Consider the following 15,500-nt stretch of genomic DNA (forward strand, 5'->3'; position numbering starts at 1 on the left):
TAGTGGAATTCACAGATTTCTTAGAGGAAAGTGAGGGCATGAATGGGAAGGAATGGAATCCTGAGATTTAGAATAGAGAGATTTGGTTTGATTCAGAAAATAAGAGAATCTGAAGTGCCCAAAGTCTCCTGAGATCCAGAAATATTAATATAAAGAAGCTTCAGTTCAGTTCAGTCGCTCAGTCGTGTCCAACTCTTTGCAAGCCCATGAATTGCAGCACGCCAGGCCTCCCTGACCATCACCAACTCCCAGAGTCTACCCAAACTCATGTCCATTGGGTCGGTGATGTCATCCAGCCATCTCATCCTCTGTCATCCCCTTCTCCTCCTGCCCCCAATCCCTCCCAGCATCAGAGTCTTTTCCAATGAGTCAACTCTTCGCATGAGGTGGTCAAAGTACTGGAGTTTCAGCTTTAGCATCAATCCTTCCGAAGAATGTCCAGGATTGATCTCCTTTAGAATGGAGTAGTTGGATCTCCTTGAAGTCCAAGGGACTCTCAAGAGTCTTCTCCAACACCACAGTTCAAAAGCATCCATTCTTCGGTGCTCAGCTTTCTTCACAGTCCAACTCTCACATCCATACATGACTACTGGAAAAACCATAGCCTTGACTAGACGGACCTTTGTTGGCAAAGTAATGTCTCTGCTTTTGAATATGCTATCTAGGTTGGTCATAACTTTCCTTTCAAGGAGTAAGCGTATTTTAATTTAATGGCTGCAATCACCATCTGCAGTGATTTTGCAGCCCAAGAAAATAAAGTCTAACATTGTTTCCACTGTTTCCCCATCTATTTCCCATAAAGTGATGGGACCAGATGCCATGATCTTAGTTTTCTGAATGTTGAGCTTTAAGCCAACTTTTTCACTCTCCTCTTTCACTTTCATCAAGAGGCTCTTTAGTTCCTCTTCACTTTCTGCCATAAGGGTGGTGTCATCTGCATACCTGAGGTTATTGATATTTCTCCTGGCAATCTTGACTCCAGCTTGTGCTTATATGATCAAGTTTTTTTTAATCACTCCTTACATAGGGGGTGTGTGTGTGTGTGTGTGTGTGTGTGTGTGTATTGTAAGAGAGAAAGAGAGGGAGAACAGAGAGCAGCACACGTGTGCATAAAAGCATCTGTATCCCCTAGGACCATTTAGGACCCTATGTTTGAAGATGGAATGCACAAACTCAAAGTTCTTTCCAAGTCAGAAGAATCTAGGTCTCCCATCTCCTTCAAATCACTTTCATTCTATGTCTAGCCTTGGCTGTTAGCATAATAGAGGCAGGCAAGGTCCATGTGGAAACACAAAATTCTCAATCATAAATCTATCAGCCTTAGAAAACATTCACAGCCTCTTGCCAAGTCTGATTTCAATCCTCCTCTTGAGGGCCTGCATTTCTCTCTCCCATTTGTTCTACGCTTTTATTGTTTGTTTATTGAAATACTCCACTTGCTGGAAGGCTCCCAAGGAAGTAAGTCATAATGCTATTTTGTTACAGCTGGGATTCTGGGGATGACGAGGGAGGGAAGGTGAATGTGGTGTTATGTGGGACTCCCCATGACACCCATGGCAACTTCATTGATAAGACTTCAGTGCAGTGATAAAACTTCAACACCCTACTTGTCTGAGGATAGAGCAATGAATAAGTTGGGGGACCCTGCCCTCAACTCATGGTCTTACAATCTAGTGGTGAAAGTGAAAGTTGCTCAGTCGTGTTCAACTCTTCACGACCCCATAAACTATAGCCCGTCAGGCTCCTCTGTCCAAGGAATTCTCCAGGCAAGGATACTGGAGCGAGTAGCCATTCCCTTCTCCAGGGGATCTTCCTGACCCAGAGGTTGAACCCTGTTCTCCCACACTGCAGGCAGATTCTTTACTGTCTGTGCCACCAAGGAAGCCCCAACAATTTAGTGGTAAAGATAGAGAAGAAAAAGGGACTCCCTGGTGGTCCAGTGGTTAAGACTTCGCCTTCCAATGCAGGGAGTGCTGGTTTAAATCCTGGTTGGGGAGCTAGGATCCCACATGCCTCACAGCCAAAAAAAACCAAAGCATAAAACAAGAAACTATATTGTAACAAATTCAATAAAGACTTAAAAAATGGTCCACATTAAAAAAAATTTTTTAATAGAGAGAGAGAGAGAAAAAAAAAAAAGGTACAATCCAAGGAGATCAATGTTAGAAGCAAGTGCAAGGCGCTTCAGGATCAATTGAGTTGAGAATAGGAGGTGGAGAAAGAGGGGGTGCTTTCCTGAACCTCATCCTGAAGGATGAGGAGAGGTGTTCCAGACAAGCATATGGGTGGGGTTGGCATTGATTCTGGCAGAGGAAGTAGCATGTGCAAAGTCTTGGAGGGGAGATATAGTGTGTCTCTTCAGGGACAGCGGTGACCAGTAACTAGAATTTGAAGGGAAAGTGATATAAGATGAGGCTGCACTGGTGAGCAGGGACACCTGTTCTGGAGGAATTTTAGGTGTAAGAGTGACATGATCGGCTTTCTCTGTCAGAAATGTCATTCTAGAGAATGGCACGGGGGCCAAGAAACCGGTTAAGAGGTTGCTGCCTTACTCCAGGCTGCATTACTCAGAGAGATGTTGGAGGCTTGAAACAGGGTGGTAGGAGTAGGAAGAGAGAAGGATTCAAGAATTTCAATGTTATTGAAAAGGCAGAATTAACCAGACCTTAGTAACCTATTAGACATGGAGAGTGAGAGAGAGAGAGGGAAGGGTGGATGGTGAGCCCAAGTGTATGGCCTGGCTAACTGCATGTTCTCTTTAAGTGTGAATCAATGGGAGGTTCAAGCAAGTGCTCATGGAACTCAGAGGCTAGAGAGACCTCTGTGGGGAGAGACATGGGAGGTGTGGTTAGTGAGGGTCTCTGCTTTCAGAGAGGAGGTTAAATGAGAAGAGTAGGAGGGAAAGATGGGTCAGTGGAAGAGCATGGGATTTTGGCATCAGAGATACTGGGATTCAAATCCCTGCTCTGCCATTAATTTGCTGTGTGATCCAGGCCAATCTTGGGTTCTCTGAGCTTCAGTATCATCATGTGTAAAATTTAGGCTAAGGCTAATTTCTACCCCTACTGGAAAAACATAGTTTGTAAAAGTGTAAGCACTGGACTTAGGCTAATTATCATTGTCTTCAAGTGCATATGTGCACAAATTCACCCTCTGTAATCCATCAGCAAATAGTGAGTACTTATAAGAACATTGTTCTAGTTGTTTTAAATCACTAAGTCATGTCTGACTCTTACAACCCTGTGGACTGTAGCCCATCAGGCTCCTCTGCCCATGGGATTTCCCAGGCAAGAATACTGGAGTGGGTTGCCATTCCCTTCTCCAGGGGATCACTTATAAGAACATAGGCATCATTTATTAAGCCTCAGTCAATTTGATAAGCACTACGTATAGCCACTGGTCTTCCCTAGTGGCTCAGTGGTAAAGAATCTGCCTGCAATGCAGGAGACCTGGGTCCCATCCCTTGGTTGGGAAGATTCCCTGGAGGAGGATGGCAACCCACTCCAGTATTCTTGCTTAGAGAATCCCATGGACAGATGAGATTGGCTGGCTACAGTCCATAGGATTGCAAAGAGTCAGACACAAATGAAGTGACTAAGCAGCAGCAGCAGCATGTATAGCCACCATCTAATTTAGTCTTCACCATAATTCTAATGGATATTATATGATCATCCCCATTCTATAGAGGAGGAGCTGCTGCTGCTGCTGCTAAGTCTCTTCAGTCGTGTCTGACTCTGTGCAAACCCATAGACGGCAGCCCACGAGGCTCCCCCGTCCCTGGGATTCTCTAGGCAAGAACACTGGAATGGGCTGCCATTTCCTTCTCCAATGTGTGAAAGTGAAAAGTGAAAGTGAAGTCACTGAGTCGTGTCCGACTCTTTGCAACCCCATGGACTATAGCCCACCAGGCGCCTCCGTCCGTGGGATTTTCTAGGCAAGAGTACTGGAGTTGGGTGCCATTGCCTTCTCCCATAGAGGAGGAGAATGATACTCAAAAAGAACTTTGCCTAATGTCACACTACCAGTAAGTGCTAGAGCAGGGATAAGAGCCTGGATCTGACAAAGCTATAGTTCTACATGCTGCGAGAAGATGGTTTCTGCCCATCAAGCTTCACTCTTAAGCTGAGGACTCAAAGGCCAAGAAGTGAGATCTATTCTTGTTGGTAGATGGGTTGTTAGTCTTAGATCATCAATCCCTTGAGCAGGGGAGGCCTCTAGTGCCCTCTTGGGGCAAGGGCGTCAGGGCAGTGGGCCTCTTAGCAGAATCATTTCTTATAGGGTCCCCTGTCACAAAGGCATAGGTAATTTTTCCTGAAGGATTAAGGCTGGCAAATTAACAATCACAACTAGAGGACGTTACCTATGAACTGCTTCTAGTGCCCATGCTTTTGACTTTTTCAGGCTGGGGTCAACCACAGGAACCTTTGTGGGAGACCTCAGCCTGCTGCTCAAATCCTCTGGCAATAATTACGTACAAAATTGTAATAAACAGCTACATTTACTGAGCACCAAAGACTTTATATATGCCATCTCATTTAACTTTATAACCATCCAACAAACTAGAAAATTAGCATTCTAGGAGATGTGTGACTTGAGTAAGTTCACACAGCTAATAAGAGTTAATAACAATAGCCAACATATATTTAATGCTTATCACATGTCAGGTTTCATGACAGACACTGTTGGTTTTCTACATAACAACTATTTCACCCCTTCTCTACTCATGGAATCCTAGTTTTGTTCAGATATCCATCCCTAAGAAAAGAGGACTCTATCTCCAGCCTGACTGGCCGAGCCAGTCAATCATGGTGATTCTATTCCCTTCTGTCAGTGATTAGATTAAAGGCAGCCTTATGACCCAGCTTCAGCCAAAAGTGTGAGATGGAGCATTAGTGAGGAAGTAGCATAAAGACTTCAATGGGAGAGACAGTGTGTTTTATAATAACATCAGGGAAAGGTTTTCTTGCTCTTAAAAAAACATAAAATAAATGACCCTCTTTTGCTTTTATACATTGTAGTGTCAGAATGTGATACCTGGAACTGTGGCAGTCATTTTATGATCATGAGGAAGACCAACCTAGGAAAGCCTGTAAGCTGAGGTTGAAAGAGCATAAAGATGGAGTGAATCTGATTTCTTTATGAATAAACCAATCCTGGAACTTCCCTATTTCTAGATTTCTTGTTCTGTGAAATAATAAATTGTCCTAATCATTTCAGCCACTTGTAGTTTTTGTTACTTGCAACTGAAAACATTCTAACTGGTACACATGTACTGCATACATGTACACATGTACTTAATAACTTATCACCAAAAATCAGTGATGATGGTGTTATTGTCCCTATTTTACATATCAGAAAATGAAGGCTCAGAGAACTTGGGTAACTTGTCCTTAGTCAGAGAGATAGTAGAGTAGTGTCTGAACTAGCTCTGTCTAAATCTGGAGCCAGAGTTCTTTTTTTTTTTTTAATTATTTATTTTTGGCTGTCCTGGGTCTTTTGCTGCTCATGGGCTTTCTCTGGTTATGGTGAGTGGGAGCTACTCTTCATTGTGGTGTGTGGGCTTCTCATTATGGTGGTTTCTCTAGTTGCAGAGTACAGGCTCTAGGGTGTGTGGGCCCAGTTGGTTGTAGTGCATGGGCTTAGTTGCCCCAAGGCATTGGGATCTTCCCAGACCAGGGATCAGACCTGTGTCCCTGGCATTGGCAGGCAGATTCTTAACTACTGAACTACCAGGAAAGTCCCAAAGTTCTTAACCACATCATACTTATGTGAGACAATTAAAGCCCAATCTTGTCTGGTTGGCTCCAAGACCATGATTATTCCTTCAGATTTCATTGCTTCCCAATTTCTGGGATGAAGTTCTCAGAAACTTGAATCCATGATGGCTGGTACTTACGGTATGATGTTCCCCCATCAGGAAGAGAAAGGGCAGTCACAGGGTGCAGGCCGCATAGTTGCAATCGAAAGGGACCCAGACCTATGAGTCCCCGTTACCAGCAGACTGAGACTTCCCTGCCACTATGGCTTGATGACATCTGTTCTAAGTGATTGCCTGGCCTCCAAAGAGAGACAACTGGATTAATACTAATGCTTTTGTATATAAAATTCCTCTTTTGTCCCAGGTATTTAGTTCTACCTGGATGGACCTAACCAGTTTCCAACTGCCCCAGTAAGAAATTACTTTGCATCATCCCCTGGTAGCGAATCGGGGGTGCCAGGAAGGGAATTCTTGTGATCAAATGCAGGATTAGACAAAATAACAGTTAAGGTTCCATTCCTTTTCTGAACAGTCTATAATTACCTGAGAGGTACCAAGAAACCTAGAAAAGCATTTTGGGATCATTCTGAGATAGTTTCAACATGCCAGGGAAAATGATTTGAATTTGATAGTAAATGAGTAGCCAATGAAGGCTTTTGATCAGAAACACAACATGCTCAGCATTGTGATTTAGTGTATGTTATTTCGGCAGGTATAAGCAGAATTGATGTAAGAAAAGATGGGGATGGGAAGACCAGTCTGAAGATTTAAGGGACCCCCTTCTCCTTTACCACCTAATGAAAGCACTACTTTCTGATTAGCAGAGCCCAAGTGTCTTGCATACCACAGAAAACAGCTTCAGTGACCTGGGAAGAAACACACCTCACTCTGAATGTTCCCACCCAGCTCAAGGCTCACACATGTCACGCTGCACACAGCAGAGGTGCTGACAGAGCCAGAGGACCAGGATCAGTTACACGGAGAGAGGAGGTAAGACTGCCAGAGCCAAGCTGCAGAGAATTATCACTGAAGACAGCAGGCCCCAAAGGAGCTTGAGGCAGCCTCTCAGCCAGCTGCAAGGAGCTCAGAGCAGGAGTTTCAGGCTCTGGGAAGGCTGGAGGCCTTAGACAGTACTTGGAAGTGCAGGGTCATCAGTCCCAGGATGTGAGGACTGGGGGGTTTCTGAAGGATCCAGTAACCCTCTTCCTGAGAAGCTGGGCCAGTTCTGCATGATTACTGGGGGCAGCCTGGTCTTATGGCTCTGGTTCTGGAAGCAGGGGTTGCACTGCATTTCCTCCATGCTGTCACCAGCTGCAGAGAACTCCTGTTATTAGCTGCCTTTGGGGCCATGGACAAGCTCTTTTCTGAGCCCTCTCAATTTCTTTCTACTTGATTCATCACCTACTCGAGGCTGTCAAAGTCAGTGTTGGCTTCTCTTCGACAAGCTCTGGCCAGACGTGCACATGTCTCCTACACCTTTAAGACAAGCACTCCCGGCACATTCCTTCTTGATGGCCTGTGAACATTGCAAGATTTTACGAAAAGTAAGGCAGCCCCATGAAGTCATCGCTCTTTATATAGCAAACCCCTGCAAGGCAACATAAATGAGTGAGGGGCCTGGGTTTAAGAGAAAGTTGCATTTCTCCAACAGATACACGTTTCTTCACATCCACAAAGAAACACGGTATTCCTTTTTTTTTTTTTTTCATTGCCATGGCCCTTGTGATCTAACCTCCATTTCCCCCACTTTTCACAGAGACATGGGTACTAAGAAATATTTGTTCTCTTAAAGAAAAACATGAGTGCAAGTGTGATGATAAACGGTGTGGTGGAGACTAGCAAGTTATAAAACACCTTTGGCATTTAAGAGGGATAAACAACACTCAGCTCATGTGAGAATGAGAGTGTGGTAATGGCCAGATCTTCTGATTTTTCAACAGAAGCTGGAGATCCAGAATTTTACGTAAAATCTCCCAGTTTTAAAACATTGGCTCATTTCCCTCCACTTACCAACTATGTTTCTATGCTCTTCCCACTGCACCAAGCCAGCTGTCACTCCTGCCCAGACCTTGATCTCTCTGTAATGTTGGTCCCTGTCTGCAATGCTTGTCCTCCCTTTCTCTGCCTGAGAATCTCTTACAATTTCTCAAGACCCAGATCAAACTACCCATCCTTCTAACAGCTACCTTTCTCTTTGTAAGATCAGGTGCTCTTCATTCTTTCTCTGCCCCCACAGTACCCCGCACATACTTCAACCAGACCTCTTACCACACTGTCCTGGAATTGCTGGTTTCCTTGTCTTTTGTTCACCAACCTGAGAACTCCCTGAGGGTAGGAACTTTTATAGTCTCTGATATGAGAACCTAGGGTAGGACGGTGAGAAATATGCAAGAAAGTATTGAGTTGGCCAAAAAGTTCCTTTGGGTTTTCCCATAAGACGTTATGGAAAAACCCAAATGAACTTTTTGGTCAACCCAATAGAAATACTTTCTACTATACAGAGGAGAAGATAAATATTCAGACAAGACAGAGAGCCAAAGGCCTGAACATTTCAAGTAATAGGTCCAGGAGGTGATTATAGGTGATAAAGAGAAGACAAGCCCAGAAGCCAGGAATTAGGGTGATTAAAATAGGTTGGGAACTGGAATGGTTTAAGATGGATGCTGTGGATGGAAATAGTGTCTGGAGCCTGTTTTTACAGGGTGCTGAGAATGTAATAGGGGCAGAGAAGGGTCTCATTGCCTTAACATCTTTGTGGTGGCCTCCACTATTAGCCTGATAGTCTGATGAGTTTCTCTTCTCCATTTCAATGATTCATTCTCAGCAAACATCTGTTGAGCATCCATTCTGTGCCAGGCTGTTAGGTACCGTAACTATAATGTGGAATCAGATATCATCCCTGTGCTTGAGCTTGTGATCTGGTGGAGGAAATAGATGCATAAATAGATAATGACAAGAAAATGAAATAAGTGCTACAACAGAGAGAAGCACAGAATGCTCTGGTAGCACAGAGCAAGGGCTCTCGATCCATTAAGATCCAGAAATGTAATTTGCCCGAGGACATACAACTAGGGAGGATTAGAACTCAGACCCATTAGACTTAAAAAGCTATTCTTTTTCCATTGTAGAAAATTGGGACAAGACAGAAATGACTTTATGATGATGGAAGAAATTTATGTGTATATGCTTGGTTAAGCTGCAACTGTATGAGTCTAGGTTAAACTTGGTTAAAAAAACGATAGTTGCCGGAGATTTGGGAAGCAGAAGTGAATCAGAAGGTGCAGCTCTCTGAAGTTGTGGGTCTGAAGGCAAACATGGAGGTGCCAGCACATTTTAGCTTGTCTTCATTCTCCTCCACTCCACACCCTGGTCTTCCCACTGCTGACTCTCCTGGTCAATCGTAACTCCAAGTCCACCACCAGACATTTGGCTGTGCACCCACAGACTACCCCCTGAGACGTCTCCATGAGCTCCCCCATCACAGTCCCATTCTGTAGCTTGGTGTCCTTGGCTTCTTCTAGGATTGGTGACTTCTAGGATTGGATCCGTTGGTGACTCCACTGGTCCACTTTCAGAGCTCCACTATCAGAGCTCCACTGGCCCAACTCCTCCCACATTGTACAAGTTCCAATTCCTACGATAAACCCCTTATCCCATAATTCAGAGTAGTTCTGCTTTCTTAGTTGAACACTTACTGAAATACTGTGCTTTTCCCAAAGATGAAAATAATTGAGTAGATAGAAGAACTGACTGAGATTGAAAGTCTATTTTCACCATTATCTCTGTAACTCCAGTGCCTCTGCACTTAGCAATTCAGTAAATATTTGTTGAATTGGGTTGAATTTGTAGGTTGCTTCCAGTTCATTAGTACAGATATCAAAGAATAGCTTCTGGGGAAGAGATTTTTTTTTTTTTTGCTTTTGCTTCTGTTTAGTTATTTTCCTAGGATCAATGCAAAGGTATGGAGTCCTTTATGGCTCAGGTTCTGACTCAGGACAGCATCTGTTGCATTGGCTATATATGTTTGTTTCCTGGGGTACAATATATTTTCCTCTGGCTTCTATTTTCCTCTTTCTTCCTTTCTATCCCTTGCAAAAACAGAGGAAAACCTCACTCTTGTGCACTTTCTCCAAAGAAAGTATTTCACACTCTAATCAGATCAGAAAAAAAAAAAAAAAAAAACAACCCATATATCGAGTTACCCTCATGGGAATGCTCCTCTGGCAGGGGCTGAGTTGGAAGTGAGAGAAACAAAGACATCTGGAAGTGGAGGGGCTCTGCTCACTTGGGTTGCATGGACAGCAATCAACTCTGAACCATTTAATTGCAGGGGAATTTCCTTCTTGCTACTTAGATCATTCAGCACTGGTTGAGAGAAGACACATTACATGCTCACTTTGCCTCCTGGAAAGCTGGGTTAAATGTTGTTTCAATTAGATAACCATTTATGGAATGTCTGTCCTAAGCTAGTCCCTAATGTAGCTGCTGGAGATACTGCCCTTGATGCATTTTCAGCCAAAGAGGGAGGGAAACACGATGAGTTATAGCACAAGTTAGTTTATACCAAGTGCTAGAAAACAGGCATAAACAAAGTACTACCAACAGAGGAGGGAGCAATTACACTTGATGAGGGACTTTGGTGAGGGGGCGGGGGTGAGGGAAGAACACTAATGGAAACACTAAAGAAGTACTGACAGAGGGACCTAACATTTTTAAAGCACTGAACTGGGTTTCAGAGAGCTAACAGTTACTGATAATTTATCCTGTGCTGGTCGCGGATCTAGGTGCCATATATATGTTATAACATTAAATCTTCCCCAAAACCCATGTGGAGGAAACAGAGGCACAAAGAACTGAGGTAACTCATTCAAGAACTTAAAAGAGGTAGCGCTGAATTCAAACCCAAATCTTTTTGATTTCCAAGAACATGCCCTGCTCCCATCTGCTTGGAGAATGATTTTCAAAAGACATTTGAGACGGACAGTAAAGAATAAGAAGGATTTTGATAGGCTTCAAAAGGCAAGGGGCTGCATTGAAGGTATGGGGGGAAGGCATTCCAGGCAGAGAAAGAGTGGAAAGAGAACAGCCCCAGGGCAGAGCATGAAGGTGTGAGGCCTGCTTGGCAAACCTTAGGCAGTCTGGGGTGACTGTGGAAAGACATTGCCACATGCACATACCAACCACTGTCTTTTTGGGTTCAACACGCCATTCAGTAATTCACTCAACAGTTTTGGGAATTTAGAAGTCAAAATCCTCAGTTCTTGCTCTCAAGGAGTCTCTGATCTAATGAGACTCTGGTGAGATAACTATCAGCAGATTGCCTTGTACATTTCAGGTAGGGTGTGTGTGTGTGTGTGTGTGTGTGTGCGCGCGCACACGCACGCATACATGTGAGCATTTCCTTCCCACAATCATTTCTCACCACATATATTCCCCAGGCTCTCCATAAGCACGTGTTCCTTTATTACCTCTGCCTTTAGCAAGGATTGGATTTGAACTGCTGGCCTTGACGTGATAAGTTTAAAGCCTGCAGCATCTCAGCAAGTGCCGTCTCCACCCATAAGAGACCTGTTCTGGTCTTCCACTAGCTCACTTAGAGAATAATGATCAATCCTAGGGTTACAAGGGGAAAAAAACTTTCACTGAAACTGACAAGAAAGCAGACACTTTCTACTATTTCTCTGCAGACTTCACAAGTGCTCAACACTTCTTGAAAGAGAATATGGCTCTGAGGCTTTCATTCTGCTGGCTGGAGGAGAGTTTTAAAAAATACATTTCATCTCTGGCAGATCACCGCAGAACGTCATAAACAGCTGGAAACTCTCTGAGGTGAAGACAAGTTGAATATTATGTTTGGATTTATAGTCCCCTCCCCCTTACCCCATGTAGTTGATTTCCATTTCCGACAGGGTTATTATTTCCATCTTTATGAAATATCTTGGATCTCATCTCAGATAATTACTAATTATCATCAGCTCCTCACCTGAGGCACCTTAGCACTTGGGTGAACCTAATTTTTTTATTTAAAAAATGAACTAGGGAAAACTTAATGGGTGAGATTATGTCTTTAATTCTATTTTCATTTGCAATTCCCTTTGGCTTTCTAATGATCAGGTCATTAATCAGTGTCAAATCACCATCCAGAGCACAGACAGTAAGTACTCTTGTTACTTGGGCTCCAACATGGATTAAATGGCAGTAACTTGTGTTTTTGGGTCTGGTGCTCTTTTGTGAGGTGGTGTGGTGATTATTTAGGGTACAGACAAAATCTCAGAGGCCATCTAAGGTTTTTAGCCAAGAGTGTACATCACAGCCTTCTGAAATTTGATAGAGCTTCCCAAGCTGTTCTGACAGGTACTCCCAGTTGAGGACCACTAACTGGGAATCCAATATCCCTCATTTCACTTCTATGTGTCCTGTGCTTCCATGCCTTTGCTTCTCCTATTTTCTCTGCTGTGACACCTTTGATACCCTCTTCTTACTTCTCTGTCTGGTAATATCCTGCTACTTTGTGAAGCCCAGCTCAAATGCTACCTCTGCTAAGGAGCCTTCTGTGATGGAAATAATCCTTTCTCCTTGATCCCATAGCACTCATTAAATGCCACGTCATCGTGGACATTCTGTGTTATCATGTTATCCTATGGTAAATAGAGCTATCTGCATATGTCTACCTTCCCCACTCAACAATGAGGTCCAGGAGGATAATGGTTATAACTTATTCATCTTCCTAACTTCAGGGCCTGACATTCATTCAAAGAATAAGATCAGATCAGATTAGTCGCTCAGTCGTGTCTGACTCTTTGCGACCCCATGAATCGCAGCACGCCAGGCCTCCCTGTCCATCACCAACTCCCGGAGTTCACCCAGACTCAAGTCTATCGAGTCAGTGATGCCATCCAGCCATCTCATCCTCTGTCGTCCCCTTCTCCTCTTGCCCCCAATCCCTCCCAGCATCAAAGAATAAATTGATACCCAAAAGTAGTAAACATTGGCCTGCTAAATTTAGCCAGATCTGGGCTTCCTTTGCATTTATTCACTAGGATGCTTATAAAGAAAGATGTGCAAGGATGTGAAAGGTAAGGACCTAAAGGGCCATGATGTTAAGCTTTTAAGTTTTTTTTAAGAACATCACTTTCCCAACAAACACAATAACTGCTTTTATCCAAATTAGTAATGTAAGGCTAGATACCTACTAGAAATTGAAGATGGGTTTTCAGAAAAGCAGACAATCTCACCAAAACCCAAATCTTAATCAATTGGTTCAAATGGTAAACTTTTACATGTGCATATTTATTCATATAATCCCCACTTAGATCAAGATATAGAACATTTATAGCACACTGGCATGTTCCTACATGCTCCATTCAAGTATTTGCTCTCTTCAAGGTATTTACTTTTCACACTTCTAAAACTATAAATTATATCTGATGGCTTTTGATCTTTATATAAATGGAATTTCACAGTATGATTGCAACCTCCTAGTCTCTGAGCAACCCAGGTCTGCTGTCATAATGAGAAGGAATGAGTGTGTTTTGCATGTGAGAGGGATATGAATTGTTGTGGACATTTTCCAAAAATAGGCACAGCATCATTTCTGGCCCTACATGTTCTTTCAGGACTCTACCACTCTTCCATCAAGCAATGGAACCTATTTCCCACTTTCCCCTTGAATTCAGGTGGGCTTGACTGCTCCAGTCAAGAGTATGGCAGAAAAAAGGCTCGGACTTCCATAGCTTGATCATAAAAATGATAGTTTCCTTCTCTTCAGTCACTTGTCCTTCAAATCTGGCTACATGTTGTAAGGATGCCCAGGCCACATGGAGATGCCACATACAGATATTCCCAAGAATAATTCCAGCAAAGATTCCAGGCAACAACCAACATCAATTGCTAATCATATGAATAAATGAGCACTCATATGCTTCCTGCTCTTAAGATATCAAGTTGCCCCAGCTCATGCCCAGAGTAGAGATGAGTTGTCCCCACTAAACCCAAACTTGGAGATTTAGGAGCAAAATAAATTGTTCAAGGCAAAGCAAAGGTTTGTTATGCAACCACAGATAACTAAGAGTCTGTAGTGTCTGTGTGTTCTTGAGAAGAGTCTTCTGGTGATATCCGACTTTGGACAATTTTTTCTCTTTAGGCCATTGTAAAATGGAACAATAATTACTACGTTAAGGGAATTTTGAGGTTCAAATGAGGTAATACACGCCCAGGTACTCTTTTTATAATAGGATCCAAACCACCTAAAGGAAATCAACATTGCATATTTATCAGAAGGACTGATGCTGAAGCTCCAATACTTTGGCCACTTGATGCAAAGAGCTGACTCACTGGAAAAGATCCTGATGCTAGGAAAGATTGAAGACTAAAGAAGAGGGCAGCAGAAGATGACCTGGTTAGATGGCATCACTGACTCAAAGAACACGAATTTGAGCAAACTCCAAGATAGTAAAGGACAGGGAAGCTGGGAGTGCCGCAGTCCGTGGGGTTGCAGAGTTGCACACGACTTAGCGAATGAACAAAGATGCTACCTAATATTATCTCAACTTAGTTTCATCAAGCTGTTCTAGATTTACTGTTTCGTACCAAGTCCCTTTCACGTGTGTGTGTGTCATATACACAAATATAAACCACCTTTCTGTATACACATAGGCAGGCACATCATAATACTGCAGCTTCTATCTTGCTTAGATCACTTGCTCTGGGGGAATCCAGCTACAATGTCATAAGGATGCTCAAGCAGCCTTATAAGAAGTCCCCATAGTGAGAAACAGAACTCTTTTATCACTAGTTTGCCAACCATGTGAGTGCCCTACCTTGGAAGCTGATCCTCCAGCCCCAGTCAGCCTTCAGATGATTGCAACCTCTTAGAGATCCAAAGCCAGAACCACTCTCCTAAGCCACCCACAGAAACTGCAAAAACTGTTGAAATAAAATTTTTTTTAATTCACTAAGGTTTGGGATAATGTATTATACACTAATATTTAACTAATAGATCAATCAACATGGGGAGGGATGCAGAGATGAAACTGATCCAAGCTTGAGGGCTGCTTTAGGGTCTATGTGGAAGGATAGAGACTGTCGAATGGACTTGAAAGCGCTGATGAGACTGAGCTTGAAATAAATCATCTTGGGAGTCCAGGGTAGAAAGCAAAATCAGAGGAGGGAAGACTTAGAACTGGGAGACTGTGAACTACAGATTTCACTGAAGTTGAAGATCAGACTTAGTGAGGGTAAAGGAGTAAGAAATATGTAATAAATGAGTTTTGATTGTGGAATACCTTGCTTAGTGATTTCAAAGGTGGAACAGTTCTGGAGAACAAAGTGCAGGATGGCAATGATGGGGAAAGGTTTGTATACTTTTCTGGGGATTACATGGGCCAAGCAATGGGGTAACCTAAGCAGGTATCAGCAGATTATTAAAAATCTCCTTAAGAGTCTTTCATGCCTAGAGTTACAAAATGAGGGTGGAATGGAGTTTGAATGGCTTGATGGTAAAAGCCTTAATACAAGAGTAGTTGGCTTTAATACAGATGGTAGTGACAAATTAGAAGAAAGTCAGCCTTTATTTCTGGTTCAGGATACTGAAGATGGGAGGAGGAGAATTCCATTTGAAAGAGTTTCAAGGGAAGCAGTGAACTTGAGGAAAACATTAGATTTTAGACAAGATTAAAAGGCTATGGTTTTTCCTGTGGTCATGTACGGATGTGAGAGTTGGACTGTGAAGAAAGCTGAGCGC

This window comes from Bos grunniens, chromosome 15, assembly GCF_055505025.1.
Source record: "Bos grunniens cultivar Pamir isolate PY7600 chromosome 15, Bosgru_T2T1.0, whole genome shotgun sequence".
Taxonomy (NCBI): Eukaryota; Metazoa; Chordata; class Mammalia; order Artiodactyla; family Bovidae; genus Bos; species Bos grunniens.